The sequence below is a fragment of the Acomys russatus genome, chromosome 1 (assembly GCF_903995435.1).
Source record: "Acomys russatus chromosome 1, mAcoRus1.1, whole genome shotgun sequence".
Lineage (NCBI taxonomy): Eukaryota > Metazoa > Chordata > Mammalia > Rodentia > Muridae > Acomys > Acomys russatus.
Genome location: NC_067137.1, coordinates 1,706,933 through 1,721,458, shown reverse-complemented (window position 1 = coordinate 1,721,458; position 14,526 = coordinate 1,706,933). Strand labels below are relative to the sequence as shown.

At 38.9% G+C, this 14,526-nt stretch overlaps 1 non-coding gene across 1 annotated transcript; it reads right to left on the bottom strand.

Annotated features, from left to right (window-relative positions):
• Positions 1–12,516: 12,516 nt before the first annotated feature.
• On the bottom strand, positions 12,517–12,647 carry LOC127197554 (small nucleolar RNA SNORA17). The gene has a single exon (XR_007831695.1). It is a non-coding gene; the product is annotated as a small nucleolar RNA SNORA17 (small nucleolar RNA).
• Between the last annotated feature and the right edge of the window lie 1,879 nt (positions 12,648–14,526).

Genomic DNA, 14,526 nt, shown 5'->3' with positions numbered 1-14,526 from the left:
AAAAAAATGCAAAGAGGAGAATCAATAACTCTAAAGTAACTTAAGAAAAAATTGACCTCAAAAGGTACAGATCCATAGAAACCAGTTGAAAGCTCTTAAATGCTTTAAAATTAATGGGAGATATTAACTGGCTGAGGCCTAAAATTGGATTAGCTACTTATGAGTTAAGTAATTTGTTTCAAACATTGGAAGGAGATTCAGATTTAAACAGTGCAAGGTGTCCAAGTGCTAAACAAGAAAAAGACTTAATTTTTGTAGAGCAAAGTATACAAGATGCTTATGTGTACAAAATTTATCTTAAACTTGATTGTGTTTTGGTTATTTTTTCTTCAAATCATTCTGCTAACATCTCCTTATGCAAAGGGAAGACATTATTATGTAATAAATTTCTTAGTACAGAAGCAAAGACATACTGTTGGCCCTGATTCCTTAATGATTCTATTTTATTAGATATTTATTAAAAGCATGTACTTTCCTTTTAACCCAACTTCCCTAAGTAGGAAGAAAAAGATATTAAGAAGTAGAATGAAACTTTCTTGGTATCAATTCTGTGGGGCAATTACCATGGTGTAATTCTCAGGAGTCTAGCAGATCACCTATCCAACAAGAAGGCACATTATATGAGGACAGAACTGGAGGTATCCCCAGAGACTTTTGCTGCAGCCTTCATCAATCTCCAATCTCTCTTTCCAGTTCCCTACTTCCATTGATGGCCATTTTGCAATACAATAACACTGTCAGAATTGCCAGGCCCTGTCCTTTGTCTTGTGGTGATGCTTCTTCCTCTGAGTTTATATAAGACATTTCTCAGTTTGTACAGACAAAGTCTCAATGGGGTGACATCGTGAGACTGTTTTCCCTTTGGTCCCAGACTAAGGCAAGATTACATTCTTTTCACAACATACATAGAATAATTTCTACATTAATTATAAAAGGTAGAATAAGATTATCTCAACTGTTAGGAAAAGACTTGCCTGAAGTTACAATGCCTCTTACAAATGCTGAGATTATGTCCTTATGGATAATCAATGAAGATTGGCATCTCTTATTAGACTACTCTTGTTCAAAGTAGGTTCTGAGAAAGCAAATTCTTCCTTATCCTGCTTATGCAAGGGTACTGTGAAAAATCAATATTTTAAGTAAATTACTATTATAGGCCATGACGTAGGTAAACAAGAAGGTAAAGGAATTCCAGGATGTCAGGACCCATTGCTTGAACACTCTATTCACTGCACTTAAATCCTTTACTGTCTTCCCTTTTCCTGATTTATTTAAAAAAAAAAAAAAAGACAGAAGAATTCCCTGGTTTTGTAGACTCTTCTGTATGTTGAGACTTCAGGTTTTCTTGCACCAGTTGTTGATGTGCCTGCACTTTTTCTTTTGTCTTGGGACATTGCTCTTGTCACAGAGAAAAGTTTGAAAACAAGTTTACGTGCATAGCTGTTTGTATGTTAGCATTGGCCACTTTTATATATTTGGAAACTTGATTCCTATGATGTTATGTATTTGCACAATGGGCACAGCTTGTGTTGTTCCCAGTCAACATATCAATAACTTACAGAGGAACATCTGCCATTTCATCGTCTGTCTCTATGATTGTAAGAATATTAATTTGACTACCCCAATGTTGTAAATTATCTTTTTACTAAATTTATGGTTTTAGCAGCCAAATAGAGTATCAACCTCCTGTTTTCCATCATAGTCCCACATATTTAATACATTGCACACTTCATCTTATTTTAGATAATTTACCAATTCTAATGCACTGTGTATAAACCATTTGGAGTGGTCAATCTGGATTCCAAGAAAGGATAGTGATATCTGCCTATGTATCTAATAACCTATTTCAAAACCATTCATTTGTACCATAAGCATTGTTTGCCAAAACACAAGTCCTCCAGTGCTGTTCTTTCTTTTGGAGCACCTACTTCACTTTGATGTAAGAAATGATAACAGCTGAACAATTCTATTCCCTGTATTTATTTGCATCTTCTTTGTTTTATTTATGCTATGATTTTAGTTTCTTCCTTGCAAATGCCATGTGTAATACCTGGATGCATCATAAAGCCTTGAGAAGTTAATCTACTTCCCAGGATTACTTCTATTGTCCCTGAAGGTAAAGGACCACAAAGAGTAGTGGTTATTTTGTAAAATTCAACATTTGTATATAGTGTAAGAGATTTATCTGAGACTAGATCCAAAGCTATGCTTGCTCTCAGTAGAGTGCATTAAATCTTCAATATTTTGTTTTCATCTTCCTTCCTGCTTGTTACCTCCTAGTTGACTGAAGAAAAATAGCTGGTAGTGTTTGCTGCAAGGCCTCATGCCGACAGGCCACTCCTTTCATTTCCTGTTAGCAAGAGATTACCTCAAATGCCTCTTTTGGATTTGCAATCCTTAGAACATGTTTGCTCTTTTCACAGAGGCTACAATACCCTGAAAATTATGGCATACCATTGCCATTATAGCAAGAATCTTCTTGTTCTCTTCTATGAATATAATTTTCTCCAGAATTAATGCACATGATATTTTGAGGACTGGAGCTTTTAACCATACAATTCCTTCCAAATGGCCAAATTCACTACAATTAAAGCACCAGATGTATTCATATCTAAGACCTCTAGCTCTGGCTTATCCTATGATGTTGACATGATACTCCTGAGAGTTACTATCAGTTGTGACTCTCTTCCATTCATCAATTGTGGCTGCTAATGCTTTTAATGATCTAATTGCTCACTATCATTCACTATTTTCATTTTCAAATGCCAAGGTTTGAATCAACCTCTGTCTGACATCAAAGTGTGATAAGGCTCTATTTACATCAGAAGTCAATCTCTGTAAGAAGTCTGTGATGGTCTCACCAGGGCCTTGTATTACGTTAGTAAATTAATTATATCTGTTCTCTGGCTCTTCAATCATATCCGAAGATCTTAAGGCTATGATGCAATTATTCTATCACAATGTCATCAGATTGGATTTATTCTTGTAGGTCAGTGTTATGCCCTTCTCCAAGCAGTGCATCTTTAAAATATTTATTCCTTTTGATATATTATGTTGTTACATTTTTATAGCTTCATATTTCTACCACAACAACCAATGTAATTGCTGACCACATTCTAGTACATCTGACTCCAATCCCTTAAATTGAGGAATAATTCTATTTTACAGAGCTCAGTTAACAAAAGAGGAATGCATACCATATGATACAATAAACTCTTTAAAATATTTTAAGTCTAACATTTCTATTGAATGCCATATCATCTCATTATAAGCATAACCATCATTTGGAGGTACAAATAATGGGAAAGTAGAAGGTTTCTCTGTAGTTTCAGGCAAATGCTTTCGCAGTGCACTTGGCTCAAGTAGAACCATTTTTCCCTGTACACCTTTCTGCACTTCCAGGCCCCTTGCTTCAGTTCAGGACAACTGGCACCTGGATGTGAAAGTGCATAGAGCTGGAAAGGCAGCAATCTTCCTTCTAGCCTGGGCAGCTTCCCTCTTTTGATCCTGAGATAAAGTCCCACCCTGAGACATGAGGCTTGAACTACTTCCCCTTTTTGGCATTTTTTTTTTCAAGGATTTCAAACTTTACCTGAAAACTCTCTTGTTGTGCAGCTAACTCTGGAGTCCTTTCCAAAAACAAAGTGAATATACTTTCTGATTTACCTATGTCATTCATTTGTTTTTCAGATCCCTCCTTAGCAACTCATCACTTTTCTAATTGTTCAATAATTTTCCAACTTTTAAAAAATGTAATGTAGGAAGACAATTAAACAGAAAGATAAAAACCACCCTGTGGTGGAACCTGCCATTTTGCTGACAACCTGAAGCAGTATCTTTAAACCTTCAAACCTGCAGTTTCCTCTACAGCACTAGAAATTAACCATATATGGGTACCATCTGTAGACTTTGAACTATTACAAACCTACTTTATTTTGTGTTCTTTAAGGCTTATACCTTGCTTCCAACTCAACTACCCTAGATAGGAGAGAAATGAGGTCAGTGTGGATAAGAGAAATAGATCATTTTAGATGCAGTTCCTTAGAGAGATTCCACTTTTCTTCATTAATATTTGAGAATACCCACTAAACAGCAAACAACAAATTCAACATAAGTGACTGCAACTGGAGCAGCTGGAACTCAGAATGGCAGAGATTTCTCTGGAGTATAACTCTCTAGGAACATCTTGAAGCAATGAAGAGCCAAGCAAAATTAAATGTTGCAAAATCCAAAAACAACAACTGCAGCAAAACAAAACCATAACAAAAAGAAAAATCCAAATGACAACCAGAACAAAAATCATGCCCCTGTCTCTGGTTTTATGTTGAGTTCTTTAATCCACTTGGATTTGAGCTTTGTGCAAGATGACAAATATGGGTCTAGATGCATGTTTTTACACATAGACCTCCAGTTAGACCAGCACCATTTGTTGAAGATGCCATCCTTTTTCCATTGAATGGATTTGGCTTCTTTGTCAAAAATCATGTGACCATGTGTGTGTGGATTCATATTTGGGCCTTCGATTCGATTCCACTGATCAACCAGACTGTTGCTGTGCCAGTACCATGCTGTTTTAATTACTATTGCTTTATAGTACAGTTTGAGATCAGGAATGGAGATTCCTCTGGAGCACATTTTATTGTACAGATTGTTTTAGTTATTCTGGGTTTTTTGTTTTTCCATATGAAGTTCAGAATTGTTTTCAATGTCTTTTAAAAATTGTGTATGCATTTTGATAGGGATTGCATTGAATCTGTAGATTGCTTTTGGTAGGATGGCCATTTTTACTATGTTAATTCTCCTGATCCATGAGCAAGGAAGATCATTCCATCTTCTCAGGTCATCTTCAATTTTTTCTTCAGAGTTTTGAAATTTTTTTCAAACAAGTCCTTCACTTGCTTAGTTAGAGTAACTCATAGATATTTTATATTGCTTGTGGGTAATATGAAGGGTGTGGTTTTCCTAATTTCTTCCTCTGCAAGCTTGTCATTTGTGTATAGGAAGGCTGCAGACTTTTTTGAGTTAATTTTGTATCCAGCTAATTTGCTGAAAGTGTTTATCTGCTGTAGGAGTTCTCTGGTGGAATTTTGAGGGTCACTTATGTACACTATCATGTCATCTGCAAATAGGGATAATTTGAAGTCACTTAGAGGAAAAAATTGGGGAAGAGCCTGGAACATATTTGCACAGGAGACAACTTCCTGAACAGAACACTAACTGCTCAGGCCATAATGTCAACTATTAATAAATGGGACCTCATGAGACTGAGAAGCTTCTGCAAGGCAGGAGACACTGTCAAGAGAACAAAGCAGCATCCTACAGACTGGGAAAAGATCTTCACCAACCCTACATCTGACAAAGGTCTAATATCCAAAATATATAAAGAACTCAAGAAATTAAACACCACCAAACCAAATAATCCAATTAAGAAATGGGGCTTGGAACTAAACAGAATTCTCAACAGAGGAATATCAAATGGCTGAGAAACACTTAAAGAAATGCTCAACCTCCTTAGTCATCAGGGAAATGCAAATCAAAACAACTCTGAGATTCCATCTTACACCCCGATCTCTCTAAAACTTTAAACATGAATGGGTTTTGGTTTTATCTAATGCTTTCTCTGCATCCAAAGGGAAGATCATGTGGTTTTTTTATTCTCAGTTTGTTTATATGGTGGATTAAATTGAGGGATTTCCGTATATTAAACCATCCTTGCATGCCTGGAATGAAGCCTACTTGGTCATGATGAATGATATCTTTGATGTTCTTCTATTCGTTTTGCAAGTACTTTATTTAGTATTTTGCATCAATATTCATAAGAGAAATTGGTCTGAAATTCTCTTTCTTTGTTGAGTCTTTGTGAGGTTTAGGTATCAATGAGACTATGGCCTTGGCCTCATAGAATGAATTTGGTAATTTTCCATCCATTTCTATCTCTTGGTGTAGCTTTAAGAGTATCGGTATTAGCTCGCCCTTAAAGGTCTGGTAGAATTCTGCACTCAAACCATCTGGCCCTGGGCTTTTTTTGGTTGGGAGACTATCAATGATTACTTCTATTTTTGTAGGGGAAATGGGACTATTTAGCTTGTTTATCTGTTCTTCACTCAACTTTGGCAAGTGAAATTGATCAAGAAAATCGCCCATTTCCCTTAGATTTTCAAATTTTGTGGCATATATGCCTTCAAAGTAGGATCTTATGATTCTTTAAATTTCTTCAGTGTTTGTTATTATGCCTCCCTTTTCATTTCTGATTTTGTTGATTTCAACACTGTCTCTCTGCCTTTTAGTTAGTTTGGCTAACGGTCTGTCTATCTTGTTGATTATCTCAAAGAATCAGCTCTTGGTTTGTTGATTCTTTTCACTGTGTTCTTAGTTTCTAATTTGTTAATTTCAGCCCTGAGTTTGATTAGTTCCAGATGTCTACTCCTCTTGGGTGTTTCTACTTTTTTTTTTTTCCTAGGGCTTCCAGTTGTGTCGTTAAGATGCTTATGTGCGATGTTTCCAATTTCTTTTTAAAGGCACTTAGTGCTATGAATTTTCCTCTTAGCACTGCTTTCAATGTATCCCACAAATTTGGGTATGTTGTTCCTTCATTTTCATTGAATTTCAGAAACTCCTTGATTTCTTTCTTTATTTCTTCCCCTACCCAGGTGTCATTTAGCAGAGAGTTGTTTAGTTTCCACATACGTGTAGGCTTTTTATTATTTCTGTTGTCATTGAATTGCAGCCTAAGAGCATGGTGATCTGAAAGGATACAAGGTACTATTTCTATCCTTTTGTATCTGTTGAGGCTTGCTTTGTGACCTACGATGTGATCAATGTTGGAGAAGGTTCCATGGGGTGCAGAGAAGAAAGTATATTCTTTCTTGTTTGGATGAAAGGTTCTATAGGTATTTGTTAGATCCATTTGACCCATGGCATTGGTTAATGATGTTATTTCTCAGCTTAGCTTCTGTTTCAATGACTTATCCTTCAGTGAGAGTGGGGTGTTAAAGTCTCCCACTATTATTGTGTGGGGAGGGATGTGTGGTTTAAGCTTTTTTTGTAGATCTTTTACAAATGTATGTTCCCTTGTATTAGGAGCATAGATGTTCAGAATTGTGATGTCATCTTGGTTGACTTTACCTTTGATGAGTATGAAGTGTCCTTCCTCATTCCTTTTGATTAATTTTGATTGAAAGTCTATTTTGTTCGATACTAAAAAGCCTGCTTGCTTCTTGTGACCATTTGCTTGGAATATTTTTTTCCAACCTTTTACCGTGAGGTAATGCCTATTGTTATGGGTGAGATGTGTTTCTTGAATGCAGAGGAATGTTGGACCTTGTTTATTTACCCATTCAGTTAGTCTGTGTCTTTTATTGGAGAATTGAGACCATTGATGTTGAGAGAAATTAATGACCAGTGACTGTTAAGAGTCTTAATTTTGATTTTGGTTCCAGTTGAGCATTTGTGTAGTTGTGTTTTTGCCATGGGATAGTTATTTATTTCCTGAGTAGTTTTGGTTGTAGCTTGACCCTTTGGGATGGAGTTTTCCTTCTAGTACCTTCTGTAAAACTGGATTTGTGGATAGGTACTGTTTGAATTTGTTTTTTTCATGGAATATTTGTTTTCTCCATCAATGGTTATTTATAGTTTTGCTGGGTAAAGTACTCTGGCCTGCCATCTGTGGTGTCTTAGGTTTGCAGGATCTCTGTCCAGGCCCTTCTGGCTTTTATGGTCCCTGCTGAGAAGTCGGGTGTAATTCTGATAGGTTTGCGATTAAATGTCATTTGGCCTTTTTTCTTTGCAGCTTTTAATATTTTCCTTTGTTCTGTATGTTTTGTGTTTTGATTATTATGTGATGGCCAGTTTTTCTTTTGTTCAGTTCTATTTGGTGTTCTGTAGACCTCTTGTATGTTTATAGACATCTCTTTCTTTAGATTGGGGAAATTTTCTTCTATGATTTTGTTGAGAATAGATTCTGGGCCTTGGAATCTGATATCTTCTCTTTCTTCAATGCCTATTATCCTTAAGTTTCTTCTTTTCATGATGTCCTTAATCTCTTGGATGTTTTGTGTCATGAGTTTTTCTGATTTGGCATTTTCTTTAATGATTGCTTCAAGATCTGTGATTGTGTCTTTTAGACCTGAGATTCGTTATTCCATCTCTTGGATTCTGTTAGAAAAGCTCACCTCTGTGTTGCTCACCTTCTTCTCTGAGGTCTCACATTCTCGTTTTTCTTCTGTCTGTGTGTTTATCATTGAATCCATTTTCATTTTCAGACTTTGAACTTATTTTTTATTTCTTTCATCTTATTGTTTGTATATTCCTGAGTTTCTTCTATTGCCTCTTTATAGGTTTTCAGAGCTTGAACCGTTTTATTTATTTCTTTCATCTGGTTGTTTGCATTTTCTTGCAATTTTTCCAGTTCCACTCTATGTGCTTCTTTTATGTCTCTCACCTGTTTGTCTGCGTCTTCCTGCATTTGATTGTGAATTTTATTTGTTTCCTCCATTATCATCCTCATTACTAAGGATTTGAGTTTATTTTCTTGTATTTCTGTTGTATTTGAGTTCTCTGGGTTGTTTTCTTTGGGATAGCTGGAAACTGGAGACACCATATTGCTTTGGGTTTTTTTGGTGTGTGTGTGTATGCTTTTTCGCTGTCCTTTAGATATCCTACAGTCTTTGTTTGCATTGGGTTGCTTCCAGAGTTGGATGGAGGGAGTCTGATGATAGATTCATTTGTTTTCTTGCGATTTCTCTAGGCTGGAAGATCTAATGCTTCACTGATGTGGATGTTAGGAGATTAGCCCTGTTATTTTGGACTCTCACAGCCAGTGATCCTCAGCTCCCCTGTGGTGTGGGTCCTGCAATCGTTCTGTGTCTCAGAATGAGTGTTGGGTCAGGCCAATGTATCCACAGCCTTCTGTATCCCCTGCCAAGTCCCGCCAGGAACACTGGGCCTTAACCATGGGCCTAACTCAGCTAGATTATCAGGGCCTGAACCGTCTGCCAAGCTCAGCTAGGGATTCTGGGCCCAAAATGCACAAGGTCCAGTCAGAATTTTCGGGATGGGACTGTGCACCAAGTTCAGCTAGGGGCTTTTGGCCCAAAGTGTGTGCTGTGGTCAGTTATTGACTCAGGGCGTGAACTGTCCGCCAAGCTCAGCCAGGAATTCTGTATTCAAACTGCACACTGTGTCCAACCAGAGTCTTAGAGCCAAAGGAATTGATTGCTTCACCCAGCCTGCATGAAAGCAAGAGAACTGCGGCTATGCCGAGTTAGGTCCTCCGGTGGAACTAAGCACTCTGCCCAGCCTGCGTCACAGCAGGAGAACTGCGACTGCGCTGAGCCAGCACCGCTGGTGGAAACAAGCACTCTGCCCAGGCTACATCACCGCAAGAGAGCTTCCGCTGAGCTGAGGTAGTGCCTAGGGTGGAACTGAGCGCTCTGCCCAGCCTGCACCATATCAGGAGAGCTGTGGCTACTCTGAGTTAGTGCCTCAGCAGAATTGCTCGCTGGGCTGAGCCAAAACCCAGGACTCTGTGGCTGAACTGTCTGCCAAGTCCAGTCTGGGTCCCAAGGTACCATGTGACCCAAATCCTGCCCAGAGTCCCCTCTCCCGCAGCAACTCCCACTGGCCACCACACCAATCACCTCCGCCGGAAGGCTCTGAGCTGCAAACCTCAGTCACCGCCGCTGGTGCCGCCGCTGCTGCTGCTGCCCCTGCCACTGCTGCTACGATCCGAGAAAATCCATCCTCCTCCTCTGTGCAGGGGCCTGCAGGTCCTCCGCACCCTGGTTCCATCCGAACCGTGGAGCACCCTCTGCCGTGGTGTGGGACTTCGGTGTTCCTGGCTCAGAAATCTGTGCAATTCCCTGAATTGTTCACTGGAGCCTCCAAACATGGTCCATACTACTCACCGCCATCTTGGATCACCTCCCAGTGTTTCATTTCTTAATACTCTTACCAAGTGAAGATAATGAATGCGAAATGACAGTAGACTGTCTCAATAAATGCATGCTAAGTAACTTTAGCTCTCTACTTTACCCTTAGTACTACATAAATTATTATCTACAAAAAAAATCTATATATATTAAAGTGCTAAAGACATAGACCTTTGGTATTCTGGTGATACAAGTGATAGAACTGTTAATGATCTCATTGCTTAATTGGCCAATTTATAAAGGCCTCACCTTCTATAAAATAGCATTGTGCATATTGGAGAGTTTATGTGCTTCTGTTCCTGATTACTGAAGGATAATCCTCAAGACAAGACTGGTAGACACATAAAATCTTCTTATGGACATTCAATGTCTATCTATTTTGTTAGTTTTTATGTTAGGAAGTAGGAGTAAATAAATTTTTTAAAAAGCCTCAGATACAGTTTCCATGTATATTCTTTACCTGTACATTAATTTCTTTGATTTGCAAAAGGTTGACAGAGTTTACATAGTTTATGATACTGTAAATATTTGAATTTAAACTACATTATGGACTCATGTATTTTGGGTTTTCTTTCTTCTAGTATCTTAGACTCTATAAATTCTTTCTTTCTTAAACTTTTTATTGGCTCTTTGTGAATTTCACATCATGCACTTCAACCTCATTCACCTGCCCCTCTACTTATACCCACTTTCTCCTTTGCAATTTTGTCACCCACCTCTCAACAGAGAAAAAATTAGTTTGGAATCAGTGGTGTCACTGTATGTCCCACAGTATTTTCTTAGCCCATACTTTTTTCTTGCAAATGTTCATTGTAATGACTAACTGATACAGATTCAAGACATCTGTTTCATGCTACTCAATGCTGGAATTTCTCTGGACTCCTTTAAGATCCTATTATTGCCATGTATCCTACAAACCTGTACTTTTGGATCTGTAGGACCAGACCCTTCATGCACTCTAACAAATCATCAATGGGGTAGATATTACGGTAGTCCAATTCAAAGTCATGGATCTTGGCCTGAGAGGTATCTAAGCTTGTCAGTCTGCCTGCTGTCGCTCTTTCATACACTTGCGTCTGGCTTACCAGCAACCCTTTTAATAGGGCCAGGTCAATCCTGTTGTCCAGGCAAGGTTCATGGCCTACTCTCCTGAGTGTTGCATTGGTGAGGGAAATGTCCAATTCTCCCATTCTCATCAACCCACACACATCTCTCCCATGTGCCATAGATGGTGAATAATGAGCAAGGAAAGAAGATGCTTCTCCCATACTACTGCCCAGTGTATAAGCGTAAAGGCTATCACTCCAGTGCTCAAATCCTCAGGTCCTGCTCATGTGCTCCTAACTTTCAGGATTAGCTGTACTGTGCTTCCCAGGTGAGGTAAAGGGCTAGCTATCATGAATTCTGAAGCAATTGAGGGACAGGCAAAGCTTTCCTTCTCTCATGGCCTCAGGACCAGCTATTGGTAGCAAGGCAAGAGGGTGGAAGAGGACATTTCTCTCTTGCCCATGCATGACATGTTGCAGGACTAGCTCTTGCACACTTGCTTCCTCACATCCAGTTCACTATTGCCTCGACCATTAATACAGCTGTACTGTACTGCTGATGTGAGATGGGGCCTATTCTCCTGAATGCTGCAGTGGTGAGGGACATGGGCAGTTCTTCTGCTCTTTTGAGCTCTTTGGGGTCTGTTTTCCACCCAAAATCTGTGGCCAGGGCATAAGGGAGGGGGGAGATCTCTTCCACACTAATAGTACAACCTCACACTTACAGCAGACAAGGAGCAGGACCAGCTCTCCCATGCTCACATCCTCTGTCTGGCAAGATCACCTCCACTGTGCTGCTGAGATGAGGTTTAGGGCCTATTTTTCCAAGTGCTGTGCCTGGTATGGGCAGGACAGCACTCCTGGTCTGAAGACCACAGAGCCATGTCTCCCAAAATCCTTAGGTGGTAAGGGGCAAGGAGGGTGAGCTTATCTATGTAATCAATGCCACTTCAAGGGATATAATGGCAAGAGTGATTCTTCCATGTTTATATCCTCAGGATCAGCTCACACAGCAACTTCTACAATGTATAGGACCAACATTCCTGAGTACTAAATAGGCTAAGGGAGCAGCGTGGTCAACTCTCCAGCTCTCATGCCCCCAAGGCTAGCTCACCAAGGTGTGTTTCTTTGTCTCTTCCATTTCACCACCATATCCTTGTTCTTTGAGTGTCACCTAGAGTCTCTGGGGTTATATCAGAAATGTTATCAGGAATGCTATTATCCACTTCTGCATTATGACACCAGTCAGGGTTTATTTCAAGGATGGTCTGCCCGAACAGCCTTTGGAACAGTGTTCATCTCAGGCTAGCTCTCTGTTTGGGTCCCTTGGTGACAGTCTGGTGGTTGTTTCCATTTTGCTCCTTTCCTGGGCCCACTTTAGTGGCATTATGAGAGAAACACCTGTCTCTGGCTCACTTCTGCCTGGTGTAATGGTCCCAGGTAGGGTTCTTTTAGTCTGTGGCTTGCTCCATGTCTTGGATGCCATCGAGGTCTACTTAGAGGAGAACAGGTGGTTGTCACAGGTTAACTGTTTTTCAGGAAATATTAGGCTACTAATACTTCAGATATTGGCAGGTCAGAACACTATTATTCTTGGCCTCTGTCCTTTCTGCCACCTACTGTTGTGTACATCACACAGCATTCACAGTTACAATGCCTCTATAGAGGCAGAAATGTGTAGCCTAAGCTGGCCACAAACACACAATCATCCTTGCTCTGCCTCCTTTAGCAAATATTGCTGGGTTGCAGACCCACAACTGGCCTCCACAGCATTCTTAAATATAAGCTGCCTTGCTGAAAACTAGATTGCCTCCATCTTCAACTTAAAAGCCATGATATAGTAGAGAGGAACTAGGTTCATTCCTGTTTGTGATTAAATCTCTGTGTCTCAAGGATTGGATTATGCCCCACCTGTATCCACAATTAAAAATTGTTCTGTACTATCTCTTCCAGGAAATGGCAACTGTGCTTTTGTTTCAAGACACTGTTTGACTACCTTGCTATGAACACATAACAATCATATCATTCTTTCAGGAGGTTATTATGACCAACTTTACTTAGGTTCTGATTTTGTGACCTCCCTTTCACTTATTTATCTGCCAAATTCACTACTTGGGATGCCCTTCACCATGTCAAAGGCCAATCACTGAATCCCACCTCTGGCGATGGCTGCTTGACTGGCTGTGTTCTGTTCACAATAAAAAACCTTGCTCCAACTTGATCACATCTTTTACTCCTGACTGCTCAGCTTAACAATGTCTTTTTCCCTCCTACAGAAAGATATGGGCTCTTGAAAGATGACCTTCTAGGAAAATTAGAGGACACAGAACATATAGCACATTTCCTTATTTGCTTTTCAAACAGATGAAAGTACATCTGAAGTTTAACTGTTTATACTTCATTTATTGCCAAGAGTCATTCTGATATAGGAGATCATTAGGCAAGATCTGTATCATGATGCACCCCAGAATTGCTTCCATTCTCTGACAATCACATCAATTGTGCAGTACTGCATCTCTATAATCTGCCATTGGATCCAGGCATGGTGGCACATGTCTTTAATCCCAGCCTTAGGGAGGCAGAGGCACATGCGTTGCTGTCAGTTCAAGGCCAACCTGGTCTACAAATTAAGTCCAGGACAGCCAAGAGAGAAACCATATCTCAAAAAATCAAAACAAAAAGCAAAACACAACAACAACAAAACAACAACAACAAACTAAAAAAGTAAAATATATGACATTGTTGTGAGCTGGCAATTTCTGAATTTTGACCAGTTCTGATTGTACAAACTTCCTATGAGTTCTTACTGAAGATGCACTGCTGTTCAGATGAATTAATCCCTCATTATGGAATTCCTGATTTGATTCAAATAGTTTTAAATTTTAAATTTTTTCATGTCTAAAAATACACTTTAGAGTGTTTACAGGTGCAATAAATATTTTAATGGACCTATAGATTTCTCCATAGGGGACAACCTTGAACCGGCTTTGTGGCCTCAGATAATCCTTCATGCCATGAATACTTGTGTACACAAAAATACAGGAATGTTGGTTTAAGTTTCCCATGAACCCATTATATAATAGGGCTAGCTAAAAATATCTAAATTAAGTACAAATCTTAATGCCTAAATATATAAAATGTTTTTTTATAATTCTTTATACCTTGTTGTTTTGTGGCATCATATGCTGTCCTTTTACATTTACTTTGTTTCATAGAATGAAAGACAGATAAAATTATTGTCCTCAACTAGCTATGGACTAAGGGACAGTTGGGAAATATGTAGCCATGTCATTCATAATTGAAAAGACATATATTTTTGAAGCTTCTAGACTCTGTTATCTTTTAGATCTTTTTAACCTTTGTCACTCTAAACTCACTATGAACTTATGTAATGGATATATAGATAAGAATGTTTAATTTTAAAACATGTAACCTGATTTTGTGATTAATTGCCTTTTTTATTATGAGGTAATTCCTTTTTCCTCAGAAGTATAAGTACAGTGATCAACAACAAATGAGATGTAAGTTAGGGTCTTTAACTCATCTACCTT